Raw genomic sequence first — 22,869 nt, forward strand, 5'->3', positions numbered from 1 at the left:
ACTTAGGCACATTTACCCTATACCAAATTTCAGCTTTCTTGGTCAATTTGGTAAAATTTTGATTTTTTCCCCTCATTTTTGGCCTAAATTTGTTTTTCAAGAATTTACCCAAAATCAAAAATTACATTTCAGCACTCAGAATTTTGAGTTTGACTGCTAATGAATTTTTGCATACCCTTTCAATCTATGCTTTGTCCAATTCAAAAAATATTGTGCGAGTCTTCTGTGGGAAAGTAAAATCTGCGATTTTGGCTGACCTGCCAGACTTTTTTTTTCGGCTCACCATAGTAACGCACCTTGTTTTATTTTCAATCGTTAACTATGGATCATTGCCACTCTTCTTATTTACAACTTAACTTTAACAACATAAATGTAACAATCTTCTTCATAATTTAACACTACTAAAAAGTAACTTTTCTGTCCGGTAGTTGGCAGCTTGGTTTCCTCTTCGTCCACTCTGCTGCCTGCATCCTCTTCGCTGGTATTTGGTATTTGACATGTCCAGTGGTGTTGTCATGTTCGGTGTTTCTGCAAGCTCTGCTTCCTCTTTGTCCGCTTTGCTGCTTGATGTCTTCTTCAGATTCGGTGTTGTTGACTGCTACTACCTTGGCTTTGTTGGGGGTATTTCCAACCTTTCCCTCCCTGGAGTGCCCTCCACGCTCTCACACTCTCGAGGGCCTCACTAGAATTGGGGACTAAACAGCCTAAGCTGTGAAGGAAACCAACAAAGTGCTATATAACAACCAATAAGGAACAATCCAGTTGCTTATTAACGTTTATTATATAAAGCACAAATGGTCAGACAGTCATACGTCTGACACAATACAATAGCAAGTATTGTTCTGCTGAGTGTTCCTTTACAGACAGATAGTGGCCAGAGTTAAAACTGCTACGTCAAGAGATATAAAAGAACTGCACAGAGGCAGGAGCTTTCGGCAGGGTCTACCTCTGGATGGAACGAATCCACCAGAGGGCGCTAATCTAGTTAGCTTACCCCCAGCCTGGGCATAATTACCCAACTAGGTAGGTAACCAGGAGTCCCTAGTCCCCACTACAGCTTCCTATGCATCCGCTTCGCTGTAAGGTTCTTCTTCGCTGGTTCAATGATTTGCAAGTCAGGGGTAGCATGCCTGGCCCACACACCTGTAGACACTATGTGTAATTGATAGGCTAGATCTCACTACTAGCTGGCTCCTACTGCATTTGGATGCTTGATCATGCAGCATCGCTTACGCTTTGCTGGTGTGGTGTCAATCGAAATAGCCCGCCTTTTTGTTACAAAGGTGAACTAGGTGAACTTTTTTATGGCAAAGTTGGCTTTGAGCAGCGATGCCCAAAGTTACCAATGCTCTTTCAAACACAACCAACAGCAAATTAAGAGCCGACTTTTAGTTAAAAGTTACCAGAAATTGGGACTTGATTCAAAGACTCGTAATAACGCTAAAATAACAATGAAAAAAATTAACTTACTTATGGTCATTCTATCTTAATCTTTATGAAAAGAAATTAAACTCACCTGAAACAGAAAAATGACAAAATGATCACTTTGCTAATTAAATGAACTGACTCAATTGACGTACATTTCATAACAGAAAATATGTATAATATTCCACTGGACAAAATTCAAAATGTTTTGTGTTTTAAAAAAAGAATAATATTTCAATTTTTTATACAGAAAAAAAATAGATTGTATTGCATCGAATACACTCAAAATGATTTGTAATTTTTTGAGCGGGAAGGGGGACTCGCACTACAATCAAAAATGTCCCCATTAAAAAATTCTCCGCTCCCCCCCCCGATCTATGCATTTCTTATCAGTTATCAATGTGGACATTCTTCAAGAGGCTTGGTAATCTTTCAACGGGTAGCAGAAGGGGGATGGGGCGCTAACATTCAAAAATCAATTCATAACTTGGCTAAAAAAAATTTTAAAAATATGATCCAGGGAAAAAAGGTGATTCGGCTCCCGAAAAGTTTTTGAATGCACTGATGGATTCTGAAAACAGTTCGACCAAGACTCCAAAATCAAAACTCGAGTCTTTAAAGCACAGGAGCAGGGCTGTTAAATTACCATAATTTATTCGCTGGTAAAATACAGCAGTAAAATATGGTATTTTACGGTATTTATGGTATTTTACCAATTTGGATATGAAGAGTTATTCTTATTTGTAGTTTGACTTCGAAGTTCTGAACTTCTGACCTGTTTCTGAAGTAAATTTTCATCTGTTTTAGGTGTTATTAGAGATTATAGGAAATTTTCCATGGACATTTTTTGGAAATTTATGGGGAAAATTTTTGGTAACTAAATTTATGAAAGAAAGATGGAAAAAAGGTGTTCAGTTTGGCTTTTTGGTAAATTATGGTAAAATATGGTAAAAACTTTTGGTAAAATATGGTAAAATACCGCCGTAATTTACCAACATAAATTACCTTACAGCCCTGCACAGGAGTGAAGGGAGGGTTGAATCCCGATATTTTCTTCTCGTTTTGATAGTTCACTCTCAAAACTGAAATTCAATCCTTCAAAGAAGGAATTGGAGTCGAAAATTTTGAGAAATGCAGTATGAGTGTTGCGAATTAGCTCATCTGGAGAGCCCAATATTACAATTTCGAGGTCAAACGGTTTTCAGAATCAGAATCAGCGCTCTCCAGAGCCCTAAATTTGATACTAGTGTCATTTTGTTCAACATTTTGACAAATTTTTTTCACTCACCTCTTTTTTAGTGGTCAATTTCTTGAAAACACTCAGAAAATTGGGAACTGTGATACAGATGACCTTGAGAGGACATACTTTGGGGACGCCACATGGCTATATTTCTTCCAAAATTTCTATCTAAAACAGGGAGCATTACAAATTTCCACTTTTTTTTCATTTCTTGAAGCACAAATTTTTTCAGAATAGTTATAATTTTTATACAAATTAGGGCGGTTTTCATTCATATATAGGTACTTGCAAACAGTTTTTTTCTTTTCTGGCATTTTTTTTTTTTTTTCATCTCACCTTCTGAAGTCATTTTCAGAGGGCAAAGAACCCCCAAAAATTTTAGACTCACTTGAGTGAAAATTAATTTATGCTGCAAACCCTTGATTCCGTCACCCTTCGAAAAAATGTACCTATAAAAAAATAATCACAGAAAATTCTCAATGTCCGTGTCAGAATTTTTCTTAATAAGAATAACAGTTTTTCAGAATAAAAGCATCAACCGGTCCTCCAAGCAATGTTGGCTCAAAATGTTGGAAAAATAAAATCAAGTAATTAAAAAATTTCAATTTATGGCTCACAAAACTTTCTAAATAGGTAATTCCATTTTAAAGAAAAATTAAAAATATAAGTTAAGGTGAAAGTTTTTTCAAAAAATGTTTCAATTTCTGAGTTAAAATCAGTCTAAAACATTCCTTTTTCAAAAACGTATCTCTAGCCCTCTAAACAATGCTGATCCTCCAATTCGCGAAGCCCCAGAATTTTAAAAAAGTCAGAAGCACGTGAAATTAACGAAAAATAGGGTTAGTTGAAGCATAGAGGCAATTTTGAAACAAAATGAATATTTTTGGAAAATTTTGTTCATTTCTTTCCTTGATTTCTGTTTTTTTTCTGGTTTTTTTTTTTTGCAACTTTGTAGAACTCTACACAAAGAGGCCAAAACTATTAAAAAAAAAAAAACTGAAAAAATATGTTCACGAATAACATAACTCCCCCCCCCCAAAAAAAGAAAAATTTGAATGAAAAACAAACACGTTCCACTCTTCAAAAATTGATATACTATGGTAATGCTTGAATATGAAATTTCCAAGAAAATGCAACATCCTTTTCAAGTTTTAGTGTTGATAATTTTTTAAATCTCAGTGTCAGGAAAAAAGTTGTCAAATCGTAAGTAATAGGTACGATCCCTATTCCCTTTTCTTGATCATTTTTCAAATGATTTTTTTTCAAAAATCTGTTCGTGGCTTTTTTGATGGCAACAACCTTGGGCAAAAGTTCATTTGATCGAATTTTGCTCACTTTTCGATGTAGTGCTCTTCATGGTCAGAATTTCCTTCCAAGTTTTTCCAACGAGTCTGGTCTTTAAAACAGGCAATTCACTCAAAAATCTCAAGTTTGATGCCCCCCCCCCCCCACCACCGGTACAACACTTTGATGATGTCTACTAAAAAAGTTCTGAAAAAATTGTACATGTGGGGAAAAAATCACTCCGACGAAAAATGTAATGAAAATTTTCATACTTGGTACGGTGAATGGACAAAATCCTCGACGATGTTTCGTTTGCTCATTTTCGGCATTTTCAACCTTCCCTCCTTCCCTCAACTCGTTCATCATCTTTCATTGTGGGAAAAAAATCAATCTTTAATTTATATACCGAAATAGCTACGCAAAAAAATATTTCATTTCCATTTCGAAAGGATTTCAAATCACGCTGGTAATATGTATGTTCACATCTACCCTGCTAACCCTTCGTTATAATACAGATGGAAAGAAGAACTCGTATTTTAAACATAGAATTTACATTTCTTACATTTACATCGGTGGTAGTTCGTAGTTCGTACTTTGTACGTATCTTTCTAAATATAATAATATTTTCTATCTCTCGTATATAAATTCATTTCATAACCGACAGGTCTGTTTCGGACATGAATACGAAAAAGATACATCAACTGAAGACAATTTTCACCATCTCGAGGGGTTGTTTTTGTTTTTTTTTTTTTTTTCGTGAATTTCAAAAACGTCGCTACCTAATATTTATTTGTTAATGCGTCAATTTTAATCAAATTACGTATCCTTCGTACCATATTAAATATTGTACAAGAAAACGAGTCGAAGAAGAAAAAAAAGGCGCCATAGCACGGGACACAAAAACGCGATATCGGTGTGAACTTGGTTGGTTAGTTCGTTCATTTATTAATGGATAAAATATACTTTCGATATATCTTAATAAAAACTCGTCGTCGAAAAGTACACGATAATAATTCTTCGGTTGGAATTCCGCGCACATTTATCGATCGTCTAGAGAAGCAGATACCTAAGTATAAGTATTCCTCATGTTGAAAAAAAAAATAATAATAAAAGCGGAGGAAAATTAACCTGACTGGTTTGCGCAATTTTCTGGTCACCTTGTGGCGTATGAAGGGATGGTAAGGCAGGGTAAGGCAAGGCAGATTTTATGACGAAGAGTTACACTACACATATCAAAATGAAAAGAAGAAAAATTTCCATGTTATATTCGAGTTACACGAGGATAAGGCCGATAAAAAATGGAACGTTGGTTCGGTATCCGGATGGTTTTTATTTATGGACGAATCGAGCTTCGAGCCGTATAGAAAAGAGCGCCAAAATTCGGTGAGAAAAATGCCGATTGTGTAAAATTCCGCTCTACCGCGCCGCCTTTCGCGGAGTTATTTTATTGAGCGTGAAATTTGACGCGAATAACGAATACCTACCTCATCGCCTTATTAATTGTGATTAATCGTATGTGTACGTGAAAAGCTTTATACTTCCTAAAGAGCTGCTTCTGAAAAGGTACACAGTATACGAGTACACAGGATCCATTAACGTTTAACACACGTCTGTATGGGATTTTATAAGGGTGAAAGGGTAGGGTGCAGGGAGCAGAGGAGGCTGTAGAAATTAATGTAGAAGATTGATAAGTTTTTATACGATATGATCGAAAGAAGAAAAACAATGGATTCTTAATTAAGATAGTTTTTTTTATGGGTTTTAATTGGGGAAGTAGAAGGAAGAGAAAAATACTTTTAAAAAAATCCAAATCTTCTATCTATGTCGAGGGACTCACAAAAACAAAAACTTGTTGAAACTGTCCAGAATCCATTTCAACAAATAATTCTCAAAACACACGCCTATTTCTCGTACCTACACACGTGTAGATGGAAATATTCTCAACAGAGTCCTTAACATCGATACTTTATTGGGACCATCTCCAACACCTCGAGAGAATCGTTCTGTTCATACTTTATTCAAAGACATATATCGATAGTATTTCCACCAGGCAAAGCCACGACGAGCCCAAATGAAAGGGTTACTAGGCAGGGCACATCTTTAAACTACGACCATAACGTCTTCGTCGAGGTTTTCGAAGCAATCTATACTCGTAGGTATACTTATTCCAGCAACATGTTGGTATTTTTTTTTTATTTTTTAGGCTGGGTTGATTTTAGTAATTCAACGAAGTGAAATACCTGTTTGTAATCTGGCTCGAGGCAATATTTAATCCATCGAGCTTTCTGCTCTCGAATATACGGTTTGAATTATTTAATACGATGTAAAACTGACCATAGGTATAAGGGCAGCTTGATTTATACTACTCGAAGAACCATATCGAAAAGTTATTTCGGGAGAGTTGTGAAAAATTTCAAGGTTTGTTTATTTTAGGCTGATTTATTTATTTACCTACGTTTTTTTTAGAGTGCGTAGCACACTATTGGTCTCGGTATAGGATTTGTTATTCCTTTAATGGACAGAATATGAGAATCATTCCGGCGGAGGGAATAGATCAGTTTTTATTTAATTTTGAAGTGCAGATAATTGCTGAGTTATTGCAATTTTAGTTCATTAAAAAAGGGGGCATTGGATCAAGGTAAGGAATTTCTACCAGTCGTGTAACTCAAAAAGATAAGATAGGTAGAGGTACCTTTGGGTTGTAAATTTTGAAATAGATAAATGAAAAAAAGATGAAGATTTAGAAATTACATTCTGACATCTCACAGCAGGTGGTTGAAAAATACATCACATATAGTTTGTTGCTGATGACAAATTTAAAATTAGTCAAGATAAGGATTTAGAAATGTTCCAAAATCACACATAAGGGTGGTTTGGTAAAGCATTATCTTCCAATTTTTTGGTTACCTTGAACAAGATTGAAATTTTGCCTGCCAGGGTTTGAGAAAAAACTGCTCTTGACTTTTCTTGGAGGAATGGCTCGGTTTATCGATCTGCTTACTCTCAGGAATTTATTGATCTAAAGTTCTGTGTCGACTTCTCCTTCATGAGATAACTCGCATCCGAGATATTTAAAGCTTCTAACTTGTTCCACTGGCAGTCCATTTACAACAATTATACTGCGTATTGGCTCTTTCCCCTCAAAGGCCATCATCTTTGTTTTTGACCACAAGATTCTCATTCTGTATTTATCTGCTACTTCCTGGAGGTTGAGCATTGCTCTCTGCAAGTCATCTTCATTGTCAGCAAAGATCACCTGATCATCAGCAAATAACAGGGTATTGACATGGGGTCATTGATGTCTAGCCCTTTTGGCTTGGTTTTCAGCCATTCTTTAATCATGTCGTCGAAGTAGATGTTGAACAGGCTACATGACATTGGGCATCCCTGTCTTACTCCTCTTCCTATCTTCTTTGCTTCCAATTGGCTCTGGCTGTTGGAGAGACCAAAATTGTTTAAATAAATAAATAAACATGTTTGGGGATCTTACTCTTATTACATTATCCATGTACAGTCGGCCCCGCTTATTATGGTCGCATTTGTCCGAGGCAAATTGATTTTATTAAGCGGGTGATTTTATAAAGCGAACCTTTGAAAAAACACAATTTTCACATAAAAAAATTTACTACGACTTCACAATGTACATGCATACTAAAAAGATGGATTAAAATTACGATATAGGTACTCCCGAATTCGCGATTTAGGTACATAACATATCTATTTTTCAAATGTTTAGACCTTTTTCCCTTTATCATCACTTGAGAGAAAGTTGTTAGAAATCAAAATTTAAAAATAAGAGAATAATAAGTAAAAAATTCTAAAATTTTTGATTTAAAGTATGAAAAAACAAGCCATTTTCCCAAAAATACCTCAATATTTTCACAAAATGATTCTGCTAAGCGGGGAGTTTGATTACATTAAACGAGTGATTTTCTGTGTAATTAAGTACAAAAAATCGGGACCAAGCCATTTGATTACATTAAACGGGTGATTTTATTGAGCGGATCCATAATAAGCGGGGCCGACTGTATAATATATTTCTTCAATTGCTTAAGCGTACTATTAGTTTGTTCACTTTGATTTTCCTCAGGATTTCAAACTTCTTCCTTCATACTCTCCAGATCAACAAAGCACATGTGGGTTTCTAGGTTATATTCTCATCTCTTCTCCATCAGCAGCTTTGTTGCATATGCCCCACCTATACACGATCTTCCCTTTTGAAATCCATTTTGAAAACGTTGCATCAATTTTTTGTCATTTTCAAGCATTTTCATGACATTTTTAGAAATTTTCAGCCAATTTTCGTATACCTAATTTAGTTCAATTTTGCAGGTACTTCACCAATTTATAATTAATTAATAGGGCAGAAGAGCATATTCTTTGGCATATTTTTTTCTGTGCTATTAGGTAGGGAATATCCAACACATCTTTGCGAATCAAGAGATTTTGAGTCGAATAATGTTATTTTACATATTTTAGCATATTTCGACTATAAATGCGTGTTTTAGCATATTTTTACCTGTTTTAGCGCTTATTTCTCCCTATTCAATCATTTTTCAGAGGTTTTCCCTAATTTTAGCAAATATTTTCAAAGATATTTAAAATTTCACTTCTTCGTAATTTGGATGAATTTTTGTAATTTTCTTTTTTGGAACACAAATTTGTATTTTTTGTAATTTTTTGAACGCACATTTTTTTGAATGGAAAACGTCAACACTGTATAACAAACTGTCTCCAGATATTAGATTCATCACTTTATCAAATTATTAATGTTACCATTGAATTCACTTTGTTTTTACCTGTAAAATGAGACTCATATTGTGTGGGGAATGATGGGAATATTTTGGCATATTTTGACTTTTTAGGGAATTTTTTTGCATATTTTTGACAAAAATAGAGCATAAAATATGCGCATATTTTCTGTTTTTTAGAGCATATATTCTTCTGCCCTATTAATTAATGACCATGCTAATTTTGATGTAGGTAAATGTCGTTCCATCCACATCAGTCACTTTTGGGTACCACATGTCGATGTAATTGTCGACCAATGTTGATCGACATTCATGTCGACAATTGGTCCTAGGGACAAAATTTGTATCGACATGTGGGATCCAAATGTGCCTGATGTGGATGGATCCACATTTGCATTGACATGTTTGTCAATACCCTGCTACAAAAAAGTTGAAAAATTAATTTCAAAAATGATCTTCTTAAAGGTGGCCATTGCTCATGCTGAAAGCAGCATCAACATGGAGGCCAATACATTTTCATGTCAACAACATGTCGATGTTAATGCCGATTTGAAATTTGACATCAACAAATACATCCACAATTACAACGTCATTTTCAAAATTTGAGAAATCTTTGAAGATTTGGTCGAGGTTGGTGTTGATGTATTTGTGGACCATCAACTTTCACATTGACATATCATTGACAACTTCAAACTATGAAAAAATGAATAATTTTGGAAGTACAGTGGAACCGTGATAACTCGAAACTCTTTAACTCAAAAACCTCTATTAGCAGAACCAACCCCCATTCCCCTTGAAATCTCCATAACACTCAATGTTAACTTTACTCGGGATAAGTCGAAATTGACTACACAAACCAGTCGTAACTCGAAGCCAAAATTTTGCCAAAAATGGCGAGAAAGCCTCTATAAGTCATACGTTGTCAGGCATTTACCTCTATAACTCGATTATTTTCAATTCATACTTTCATCTTTTATGCACTTACTTATCTCAGTTGTAACTGGAAGCTAAATTTTTGCAAAAAAAATACTGAGAAAGCCTCCATAAGTCGTACGTTGTCTGGTGTTTACCTCTATAACTTGAATATTTCAATTCATACTTCTATCTTTTATGCACTTACATATCTCTAAATTCATTCATTTTGTAAGACCTCTATAACTCGAACACTCTCAAAATCTTACCAGCATAACTCAAAACTGATTATCTCGAAAACCTCTATAAGCTGAATGAATGACCATTCTCCTTGGATTTCGAGTTATTGAGGTTCCACTGTACCATCAAAAATTTGTTCTTTTCTTCAAACAAGATGATATTTTAAAATGTTTACTGACCCTATTGACAAAATTATGCTTAAAAGCATGCGTAACAATACGTGATTTTGGACTGGTGTAAAAGCGTGCATTATCGCGTTAAAAATGTGCATTTTTGCATGCTAAACAGAAGCAATCTAGCAACCAAGTACTTATTTTCTAAAATGCAACCAGTGAGTATAAATTTTTCCAAGTCCAAAAATTGATAACATTTATCCAAAAATAACCTCCAGTCTGGTAAGCTGCGAGGTGGCCGAGTGAGTAAAGCGGCAGCACAACGCAGTAACTGGAGATCAATCCCCGCATGCGGAAATTTTTCAATTTTTTTTTTTCATTTTTTTGAAAAAATCTATTGAGAATGCTTTAAAATTCACAATTAATCAGTAGATAGTATTGCCTGTGAGTTATGAGCAATTTTTCTGCTAAAATTTCCGCACTTTTTGTACATACTTTTAGTTTACTTTTAAGCATGCTATTCATTGGCTGAATAGCATGCAATTTTTTGACAAATTCCAAATTCACACATGTGTGTGATATGCAAAAAAGCATGCATTTCAGCATGTTGTACGCACAATTTTTGTCAATAGGGGAACTTGTAAATGCTAGAACAAAATTTTGATTCTGAAAAATTGGTCGACGTAGTTGTGGATGTAAATTTCAAGCATCAAATTTTACATCAACATGTCGACATCACATGTCGAGATATCAGAAAAAATGAGAAAATTTCAAAAATGTTAACTAACCTGGCTTATTTTAAGTACAGACAGAAAATTCCTACTAAATAACTAATTGAAGTAATTGATCACTTTTCTATCATTATATTGGAAAAAAAACAAAGTCGATGCAAATGTCAACGTCGACAATAATTATTATTGTTGTGCAGGAAGCAATAAAACTTGCTTCTAAAAAGATGCAAACGTTCTGTTCCCACACAATTCAGCTCTATTAAGCGAATGTCTATCAACTGATAACACATTGAGCAGGACCTATTGTAATATTACTTGAAAATAAAATATTTTTTTTTTTAAATTGACTTTTTAAGTTAATTGGAATTTCCTATTAAAATGGGTTAAAATCTGAACAGAAAATCAAAATTTTCCATTAAAACTTTTTTTAAGCACATTTAAAGAGATTTTGAGCTCAAACTTAAATTGTGATTTTGTTTTTGTTTTTTTGAACAAAAACGTTACACTATACCTTAGGACCAATTAAAAAGGGGTTACCGTTTTGCAAAAAATTCAAATATTTCAACGAAAATGTTTTTTGAGTATTTCAAGAAAGATCTTCAGTTCAAAATTGCCGTGTAATTTTTGGTGGTTTTGAAGAAGTGATCTCAAAAAGGCTCAAAATATCGGTAGAAAATCTATCAAAACGTTTTTTTGATCACTTTCGAAGAATTGTGAGCCCAAAACTGGATTATGATTTTTGGGATTTTTATGATCAGTCACTCATCCACTTCACTCCACAATCCACATTATTAAAAATACAGCTCTGAAATTTGTGCCTAAAAAATAAACTCTCCGTAGTGTAAGTACGTATTTCCTTCATACATAACATAAAATTCGCCATGCAACCCTTCCAGTCCCAATCCAGTCTCTCTACCCCCCCCCCCACCTCTCTCGATATTCATAAAAATAGTACTCGTATAAACCACGATGAGATAATCCCGGACAAAATCTGCTGTGGTGAAAAAAAAATGAAAATCATTACAAGGGTCGTTACACATGAATTATATTTATTACACGCGCGAAAATAAACTACATTTATTCCATCTCGGTCGTTTATCCGCTTCACCGAATTTGCGGTGCGATGCGACCACTATACTAGCAAGCGCAAAAAAAAATGAAAACTTAATTAAAAATTCAGCGAAAATAATCCTTTGTTATTGAAAATACCACGCAATTAGGGGTATGCGCGTTGACAAAACCGTACACTACTCGATTCGGCGGATACAGAAAAACAGAGATAGAGGATTACTTACTCGAGGTGTAAGCTTTGTTATCAGAATTTAATAATTGTTTCGAATTAAGCTGCCAAGTATTCGGCGAGAAAGTTGCAGTTCTAATTCGGGCGATAATTATTATTCTTTTGTCGGCGCCATTAAGAATTTAAACTTTTCTATGTTTTTCGAGTGCTAGGTTCGAAAGTACCTATATAAAGGATTTGCATTTATGATTGCGAAAAGAGTTCTTATTTTAGGAGGAAGTACGGATTGTGATTTTGCTCGCTCCTTATCGCAACTAAAGCTGAAGCTGTGCAGGTTGAAAGGAAGTGGGTTTTTGTTTCGACTAAATCAGGTTTCCGGAGCTGGGTGAGAAAAAAATTGCCAATTACGTAGACGACTTGCAGAAACAATGGTGCTGGTTTGAATGGCGTTCGAATGTGTAAAAGGGTACGATACGATGGTTGTTTAGCAGTGACGTAGATTGACGTATTTGATATATACGTGTCGTGTACTCCCAGTTTCCCATTTTGGGAATTTCAATTCTAAGAATACCTACCTATATTCGCCATTGTTTAGATTTATGCCGCATACACGTACATACTTAGATAGGTAAGGTAAACTCTCGATTATTTGACATTCGAGATATAAAATCGTGATGTAAGATGGATCGATAGAAAAGACCTGTGACCTTTCTGAAGTCTACTACGTAATCCGAGTTGTATTAGTTTTGGCTCTGCAAGGAAATACGTACTAGTTGGTAATTGAACCAGTGGTTGATTTATTACCCCACGAAGCCGTCTAATTGTCGAATAGTTGAAGCAAAACGAAAAAATATGTTTCGCTGTATGACTCCTCGAAATACTCGCCAACATTATAGTTACCTAAGGTGCAGTACTCCGGCGAGGAAAACTTTCCGACCTCGTCTCATTAACGACTTCCCTTTTTCAACGACCGCGATGCTAGAAAATGTTTTCGAAATACGTAAAAGATAAGAAAATTTGGCGCTTTTTTTCACTCTCTCTCTCTCTCGTGATGATTTTGCAAAGCAATATGGTTTTGGTGTGTCGTCGATTCGTTCAAAAGTGTAGCCAATAATTTATCATATTAACGTATTCAAAATGGTTGTCCTATTCGAGGACACGAGTCAAATGGTTCAGAGTGATTATGAAAATGTAAACATGCTAGCCTGTGTTAGCTTTTCGCAGATACGGAAATATGCTAATTTAAAACCATCCACCCGATTATACGCGGATAAAACGATAGACATTAAAACTTGGAAATGAGTACCTCGTACCATAGTACCTACGAAACATATCGTCGTACTACTATTAATGTCCGCAACAAATGTACATATGCATATTTATTCGCGAGTACACGAGCTTTGGCATGGGATTATCTAAGGTGGTGAAACACCAATGGCATGAAATCTCGCAAGTGGTTCGATTAAATGAATTACTACCGTACAAATGGGAAATCTGCGATGAGATAGGATGAAGTTTGAAGCTATGAAAAAAAAATGATAAAAAAGAGGTACCAGGAAAATATTGTTAAAAAGGGTATTTTTAAACTCGTGTTTTTCCATTCTGTTGGTTCTTTTGTTACCAGGGTGTCTGACGGTACTACTTATTAAAAATTGCTGATCCAATTACAAAATGTGGTGGTGGGAGGGGGGGTGGTGGCAACATTTTTAGGAAGTCTTGCTTTTTTGTCAAAATTGCAAAAATTGTGAAAAATCCTACTTATTTTGACAAAAAATGTAAAAATGAACTCATTTTCTGTCAAAATTGTCAAAAAAAATTTCATTTATAGACAATTGGCATGACACAGAGTTGAAATTCACATTGACATGTGGGATCCAAAAGTGATGGATGTGGATGCGTTGACAATTACACCAAAATTAGCATGGACATTGTTGTATGGGTTATTTTGCAAAAACAGTACAATTTTACACATCACTGATGAAGTTGGGATGTGCTTGGAAGGGTTTGTTGAGTCCTGATTGAACACTGGTGTTTTTTTTTTTTTAAGGGTTTATTTTTGAATATTATGTACATCTTATAATTACTTATGCCTGCTGTGAGGGGGCGGGGCCTAAGCCCGCCCCTTCCACAGGAATAATACCAGTACAATCTTAAGTTTAAGGGGAGGGTGATGTAAATTCTAATACTAAATGACAAACTTAATACTAAAATTTAGCTAAGTATAAAAACTACATATGTACAACTTAAACTAAGCCAAGATTGAGGGTGTTTCAATTTTGCTTAAAACTAGGAGGGGGAGGGGACGGTTCGGCCACCCAGTGGTCCTGGAGCCGCGGTGAGTGGGGGCCCAGTTTTGGTTGGGACTGCGGACCCCCCCCCCCCCAGAACCAGGCCAAAGGCCCGGAGCTTCTAGGCAGTATCCCAGAATTGCTCCCACCACTTCTGGTTAGATTCATACATCTTTCATGGTTCACTTTTACTGCACCCAGATACAAATTTTCCATTTCAGACCATCTGAGAGTTTTATCAGTGACACATAAAGACAATTTTTTTTTGGACATTGATGGAATTGCCTTTAAGGTAATGATTGCATCTATAGAGGTCAACACTGCTAGTAAGCAGGCAGGAAACTACTAGTGAAAGCTCGAAAATAAATTTCCATGAGATAAAATGTGATAGAGGCAACACCAACACATAAAGGATGTTAGCCCAAATACCCAATTTGGCATAAGGGTACACGGTACACGTTCATTTGTATGTGATACCACCTCGAGCGGTGACAACTCTATGTGTTTTTATTTGTAAACAATTTAAATACCGGGCATCGAGAATGTAAAGAGTGCAGTGTAAATTCTATGAACTTCCATTAAAGTACATGTGTAACCAGCTAATAACTATGTACAGTGACATTGTGAAACAGATTAAACTTTAACAAAGTCAAAAAGAGGAAAGTTGAGGCCAAAAATGGCTGATTATTTGAAATGTTGTGCTCAAGGGTCTTGACTGCAACATATCAAAAAATCAGCCAATTTGGGACATTTCTACGTTTCCAAATTGTACTAAGTATCATGAATTTCTTATCCATATTTTTTTGGACTTTGTGCGTTTTGGAAACGTACGCTTCATATGTGAGGGCGCATACGGAAAGGGACCTTACAACCAAAAGTAGAATTTCACAAGAGGAGGGTTCAAAGTTTTGCGTTATTTCCCTTGTTTTAAGGTACGATTACATATGGCTATTTCAACTTCGAAGGTCCTATACATTATCACACATTCACACACCCCCTGCAACGACCTGTACTGGCCAAATTAGGCACTACAAAGTTGATAAAGTGAGCAATTCTGTTGATATTATCAAGAATTTTAGGGTATTAGTTTTGATAAAAATAGTTTGCTGCTGATTGTGGCAGTGTTTTTTGGTTCGACTTATGTTTTTTATATAGTTTCACATTAAAGTTAGTTATATATTGTTAAAAAATACATTTCGTAAGTCTATACCAGTGACTAGGTGTATGTACCTTGCCGAAAGTCTTCGATTCGAGTTCCGCTATCGGAAAATTTTTTAATGATTTTTTCCACTCATGTCTTATTGAAGTCACGAGCTTTTGTAAAATTTTCATTTTTACGCGTTTTTACACCTTTTTTCAAATTTTTTGCGTCATTTTTCAACTTTTATGAATGATGTATGCATGCTTCGCTTAAAAGTAAAAAAAAATCGATGAAATAATAAAAATTGGGGCCTATGGAGGGTTCTGCTCGATTTTTAAAGAGTCCCTACAAAAATTTGGCGAAGAAATGAAAAATTGATATTTTGGTCATAAGGTCCCTTTCCGTATGCGCCCTCACATATCGCACCTCGGGAGTAATAAGGTCACATCTCAAAGAAGTGAAATTTTACAGGAGAGTGATTTTCTTTTTTTTAAAAACTTGATTCATTATTTTTATCAACTTATACTCAATTGTGAGGAATGAATAGCACCTCATTTTAAAGATCTGGTATCCTACTTTCATTTAGCATAAGAACACATTGAAAAATACAATCTTGAAGAGGAAATATTTCAATGTTTGAAAAAAGTTTTGAGTTATAACCTTTCATTAAAGTTGATGTGGAGGTGAAAGGAAGCGTCCAAAAAAAATTTCACGATATCAAAGTTGTACAGAATTAAATTTCCAATCGACAAAATGTTGTTAGTTTTTTTCTAGAGTGCTTAGTTTTTGAGTTTTTCTCAAAAAACTAAAATTTCATAATATGTGCAAATTCATTTTTCTGAAAAGTGATCAATTTAAAAAATTTTTCCATTTGGTACAAACCAATACAAAATGCACTCCTTGTGACTATTTCTAACTAACAAACATTCAAAACAATCAAAACTATTTGTTAACACTTTGTATGTATGTACAAAATTTGCTCAAAAAAGGTGGAGTTTTTTGAGATGTGACCTTATAACTCCAAACAACTTGCAATGTTGTTGAGATTTTGAGTTAGGCCATTTGCGTTTTTCACAAGATCTAGATAATGTACCCAACTCAAAGTGTAATTTTTGGATGAGGGGGGTCATACAAACCCCAAAAATGCAAAAACATCAAAATCAATTTTTTTTGAGATGTGACCTTATTACTCCCGAGGTGCGATATATTTCCATCTATATTAGCTGGTTTCAAGGGTATCTGATTGTTTCTTTCAGGGTCTTACAGGGAGAGTTAGCCGGTGAGTTTGTTGTTAACAGCTCCGATCATTTCGATGGCTTGGTATGTATAAATACCACGTAAGTTCAGAATCCTAAATTTTTCAGGAGAGCAAAAAAAATGTTTAAAACATTTATATCTTGTTATTTGCAGTTTTAGATTGCATTATTATATTTTAGAGGTCTTAATAGTATGGCCTGATGATATTTTATAGGTTGATCAAATATAATTAGTTGGTTAAAGCGCTTTGAAAGGACATACGAGGTTTCTAGAGATGGCATACAAGATTTTCATCGTACTTACGTACAACTTACATATTTTTTAACAAGGACTTACGAGGTTTTCAAATTTGCAATTGATGAAATTCTTGTACTTACCTTGTATGACAGACTTACATGTTTTTTAATGTTGGATTTTTGCCGATTAGAGCGCTAGGATGCGTTTTAGACTTACGAGGTTTTTAAATTCGGATTCCTCATTTTTTCTTACTAATGAAACCACAAAAAAAGCATTTTCAAAAAAAACTGGACTTACAAGGTTTTTATACCAAGCCATCGATTTCCTCCCTCAAATCATTCTTCCTTGGATTTTCCCCATGTACCATTAGCATGAAAATACCATTTTCTTGTATTTTAGGAGCTAAATACTTCAACTTTCTATTTTTGATGTCTTCAACTATGATTTTCCACTCCTCTCCTATTCTTGCTAATACTTCCTTGTTGGTAATGAAGTCCTTCCATGAGCTCCATAGTAGCCTTCGATAACACTAGATCTTGAAAGCGGATACTTTCTTCTCACATTCTGCACCCATGGTTCATGTTTCGCAGGAATACTTCAGAACTGTCCATATGGAGCATCTCATAATTCTCTTCCTCAGGTGTATACTCATCATTCAATTTCCCAGCACATTGGCTAGGTTGTTGAAAGCGCTTTTTGCCATTCCAATCCATGACTTAATTTCTTTATGATGTCTACCATCGTTGTTTATCAGCGCTCCAAAGTATCTGAATTGGTTTACATTTTCAATTTCTTGTGTTCCAATGTTGATTTTGACCTCTTTATCATCTCCTTTTGTAAATCTCATCACCTTGGTCTTGCCTGTGTTTATTTTCATTCCATATTTTAACCCTGCTCTGTTAATTTGGTCGATCATCTTCTGCATCTGCACTTCTGTCCCAGCAAGGGTCACTTTGTCATCTGCGTAACTTATTTTGTTTAATCTCTTGCCATTGATCCTGAATCCCATTTGTTCGATTCGCGTTTCTCTCATTATTTCGTAAACACATTGAACAGCCTGGGTGAGAGGGGGCATCCTTGCCTCACTCCTCTCTTTATACCACATCCGTTCTCTTGAGTACTCCGCTCCAATCTTGATGTTTGCAGTTGCACTCTGCTCCCAGTACAGGTTCTTGATTATTCGCAGGTCTTTGTCATCAATATTGTATTTCTTCAGGATCCCCAACATCTTCTCGTGGTTGACACGATCGAATGCGTTCTCATAATTGACGAAGCAAACAATGATTTCCCTAATTGCATCCAGTGCTCTTTGAATGATCACTTTCAGCAGGGCGATTGCATCTCTCGTCCCTTTTTAGTTTTTTTCGCTACAAAGCCATATTGTGTTTCACTTGGATTTTCATCTATGGTATCTTCTTTTCAATTCTGGCATTTACTCATATGATGGAGAATAGTAGCTTCAGTGCATGGCTCATTAATGCAATGATTCTATATTGTATATTCAGAGCATTTTTGCCAGTTGTTCTTTTTTGGTATTGGTACAAAATTTACAGCTTTGAAGTCCTTAGGCAGCATACCTTCATCTTATATTTTGTTTATTATCTTCAGCAGCTCCTTTTCATACTGTGGTATTATGTTTAATCAAGTCTACTGGTATGAGATTTTCCCCCACTACTTTGTGGTTTCTGGCTCTCTTCACTGTGTTCCTCAGCTCCCACATTTCAATTTGTGGTGCCTCCTCTGTGGATGAAACTTCCATTTGAGCCGGACATGTGTCATTTCCATACAATTCTTGTATGTAGCTGATCCAGACCTCTTCAGCTTCTTGATTGTTAACACAGTACTTTCTGTCTTTTCCTTGTACGTATATATGCTATTCCATTTCTCCTTTTCTTGTGGACAGCCATCATCTGCTTCACTTTGGTATGCATTTCTCTAGAATTGTGGCTTTTCTCCAGATCTTCTATTTCTTGGCACTTCTCCTCAAACCACTTGTTTTTGGCCATTCTGCACATTCCCATGATCTCATTAGTCCAAGATAAAACAATAAGACCATTTATGAAATGGGGTTCTAGTTGCACGCTAAAGTGAAGGTAGAACTTCCAGCAAAAAAGAGAGAGAGCTACCTCAATGTAAAATCTGTCAGCAAGTTGGTCATACCAAAACATACTAGGTATGCAAGGAAACCCAGATGTGTCAAGTATGGATCAGACCATGAAACAAAGCAATATAAGGAGAAGAAGACCCGTCCACGTGTGCTAACGCATTTTGATCAGTTAAATTGCAATTTTTCACAAATTAAGAATATCACTCTCAATTTAGGGCCCATGGTGAAAAAACATTTCCCTAAAAATACTTGAATTTTCTGCAAAACTCTTGACCACTTTGATATTTTGAAAATGGGTGTTTTTAGACTCCAGTAGGTTTTTGCAACTAGGAAAATCCAAAATATTCTTTTCTTGCATTTTAGATCGACCCCCTATCTACATAATGTAGGTACCTACAAAAAGGAAACCAAATTTTTCGCGCTGCAAAAATTTCATCCAAAATAATTCTGAGAACTATTTCACCTTCGAAAAACCTCCTCCATCGCCTTCTTCTTTTGTCACAACTGAGATACGATAAATTAGGAACTCGGTACCCGGCTGAAAATTTAATCATAATAGGTGCGAAAGCCTAAAAAAATTACAAATGTGCGAAGCGTACCAACGTTTCGGCGAATCAGTTCATTTATTATTTACAAATGCTTTTAGAAAAGAGGTGACGTATTAAATTTTTTCTCAACCGTTCGAAATACTGGCAAAGAAAACGAAAACACGGTTTTTCCACTACTCGGGCCAATATTGTTTCCAAACTTTCATATTTTTTCAATTCGTATACTTACCAAAACCGCAGCGTACAATATTTAGGTTGGAGGAAGGGGTGTTTTTGATTTTGTATAAACGATGTCGACATTACCGAACCGGAGATAAATCTTTGGAAGTAGTTTTTCGACGTGTAACTGGAAATAATTTCTTAAGAGTTTCTACTCATTGAAAAAAAAACAAGCGGTATTGATAATCGATTTTTTTTAGTATGAAAACGTACCTAAATTGAAAATTAACCTATTTCGTCTCATTTATAAATTGTAATCAGACTCTCCCCCCCCCCCAAAAAAACTAGACAGCTAGGTAGGTAACACATTGTCTACAAGTCACATTTAAATAACCCTACAATTGTTCATTTTTACACCTTGGTACTTGAAATTGGATGAGAGCACGACTTTAAAATTCGACTACGCGAAGGCAATTCGTTGTGAATTTTGTATCAGGTGCCCCACTGCGCAACTAGGGTCAGCTAAAGTGAACCATTCATGAGAAATATACTTGTAAAGGCAATCTGCATGATTACAGAACACCCTGTATTTGAATTGAAAATTCAATGTAACCAATAACACAACCCTATAAATACCCATAAACTATAGAATCACACACTAATAAAAGCAAATCCGTAATCTTCGTCGCCTCGGTGGACTCGAGCAACGACAAAAACACCTTTTTATACAGTCTCAGTCACCTTGGTTTCGGTACGAGACTTGGAATTTCAGACTTAATCAGTTCTCAGCACCGAAGTCTTCGGGGTAGAGGGAATCGAAGAAAGATCTCCGAGTATAAAGTTGGCTTTCGCAAATCGAACAATTTTAATTAATTTCCGTATTTGCGAGAACTCGCCGTGAACAGATAGGCTTCGGAAAACACCGATAAGCTTTCGGGAAGCGAGAGAAAGTTGCGAATTACGATATCGAGTTTAAAAACGGAAATGGAAAACGGGTCCGACAGACTGGGGTAGGATTAACAACGTTATAATTTGCCCTAGCGTGACTTTTACTCTACTCGTCGAGCAACCGAAGCTTCGATATTTAAAGAGTGTTCGGCGTTTCACGCGGTGATAAAAAAGGTAAGCTAGAAAGGTGATGAGGAAAAAAATACCCTAAGAGATAGTTTATGGGATGGCGATGAGAAGAAGAACGTAGCTCGGTTTAATTCTTCTTGGCCTTTTTTTTTCATCATCTACCCACGTTGGTAATTTTTTTAAATTTTGAATAAACATTAAAGCGTAGAGAATTGGGCTACATTATGAAAATAAGATACCCTCTTTTCTCTTCCACCGAATGCACGTAGGTAGGTATTTCGGCTACTAACGAATATTTTATAATTTTCGCTTCGAATATATAGGTATAGGTAGTAGGTACGCCGCATAATCGAAATTGTAAACATAATATAGCAGGGGTGTTCCTTTTTTAAGTGAATTAATGGCTACGGTTTTCCAAACATAGGACCTATTTCTCGCGGCAGTTTTCAGTTTTCATTGCATGTTTACGAGTATATTATAATTATTCGAAAATAATTATTTGGGTCATGGGAGGTAAAAATGAAGTTACCTGAGTAGATAGATTCGCAAATGTGAAAATTGTTGCTTTTTTTAGCTATAGATTTGTGATAAATAATGTGCAGTTGTTTAGTAAAATGTCCCCAAAAAGTCGTGAAATTATTTATCAATTCGTGTTTCAGCCGGAAAATTACCAGAAATTGAACTTTTTGCACTCATAGTCTCCGATTTAGATGAAACCAAGCTAGATCGAAAGAACATGGTCTAAAATTCCAGCAACCAAAATTTCATGAGCTGAAGTTCATTTTTGACCCTTCCAGAATAATTTGAAGATTCTGAAAAAAATTGAAAAATCGCTGGAGGCTCCAGAACGGCCCAAAGCCGGTAGTGGTTGATGTGTGAAGGTTTAATTTAAGGAATTATTCTCATTATAGTCCACTCAGCTCAAAAAATTTAAAAATTGACCAAAATAGTTTTTTTTTAATTTTTAAAAATTCACCAAAAATGAACTTCATCGTTTGAAATTTTGATGGGTAGGGGGGAGGGGGTGTTGGGATAAGCTATTTCGATCTAGCTTGGTTTCGTTCAAATCGAAAAATATAAGTTCAAAATGCCTCTTTAGAAAGTTTCCAATCGTTTTAGCAGCAATTTTTTTGAAACTGGAGGAGAGATAGATTATCAGATTTTAATCACCCACTGGTTTCACATTTCCCATAAATTCCCTTTGAATTTTCCCTGAACAGATTCGCATCAAGTTCGAGCATTTTCGAGATATGACTCTCCGAAGTTTGGCAGTTTCTCGAAGATTCACGAATGTGTGATAATTAGATACGAACGCTCCCTACCTCGACCTCACCTAACATGTAGATAATGTTAATAGAATTGCATACTCAGTTTGCCGTAAATACGACGTATTATTTTACGACTCATTCCATGTCAATTCTGACAGGATTCGGGTTCAGGTATTTACTCTGAGTTTGCTCAAAATTTTTTTGTACTCGTAGGTTCTTTAATACATTAAGGAAGATGGAAAATCGCCAACATTGGCACCTCAACCCCCTTTGGAATGGATGGGACGGGGTGCGTTTTTTTTTTTTCAGCAATTAAAATTCTCGTCATAACGTCCAAGTTTGGAGATTGATTGCTCGACACTACTGCAACTTGGAGAAAATATATTTTCGGTGTTTTTGAAGTAATTTGAGAGAAATTTCGAAAACATTTTCCAGAAATTTCCGAATTTGGAAAATTGTGCTTTTTTGAAAGTTGAATTTACACAATTTTGTCAAATTTCGCTTTTCGGAGCTGCAATTAACGTAATTTTGAACGCATTTCACGATATTCGCAAATTATGAACTTTTTGCAATGGGATTTTGAAAACCATGGTGGGTAGGCAGCACCAAAATTTCGGTCAAAATGTAGAAAATTGTCAAATATCGTGTGACGTGTCGTTTCAGACGTTTTCGAAAGTGCTGAGCACGAATATCGGCTTATTTTTTTAATTCCACCCCTCCAAACCCCTCCATTAGTCCTCTAAATTTTCCGAAGGTTGAAAAAATCTGGCTAACTTATGGTTTATTGTAGGTTTTTGGAGGCGTTGAATACGAATACCGACTCATTTTTCTGATTAGATTCATCCAACGCC

The 22,869-nt window shown here is 35.5% G+C and overlaps 1 protein-coding gene and 1 long non-coding RNA gene across 2 annotated transcripts in view; one reads left to right on the forward strand and one right to left on the reverse strand.

The window, feature by feature from the left end:
- Window positions 1-22,869, reverse strand: part of LOC135834932 (uncharacterized) — a 124,740-nt gene that overhangs the window by 66,889 nt on the left and 34,982 nt on the right. The window lies entirely within an intron of this gene.
- Window positions 1-22,869, forward strand: part of LOC135834779 (uncharacterized) — a 63,376-nt gene that overhangs the window by 6,906 nt on the left and 33,601 nt on the right. The window lies entirely within an intron of this gene.

Source organism: Planococcus citri, chromosome 1 (assembly GCF_950023065.1).
Source record: "Planococcus citri chromosome 1, ihPlaCitr1.1, whole genome shotgun sequence".
NCBI lineage: Eukaryota > Metazoa > Arthropoda > Insecta > Hemiptera > Pseudococcidae > Planococcus > Planococcus citri.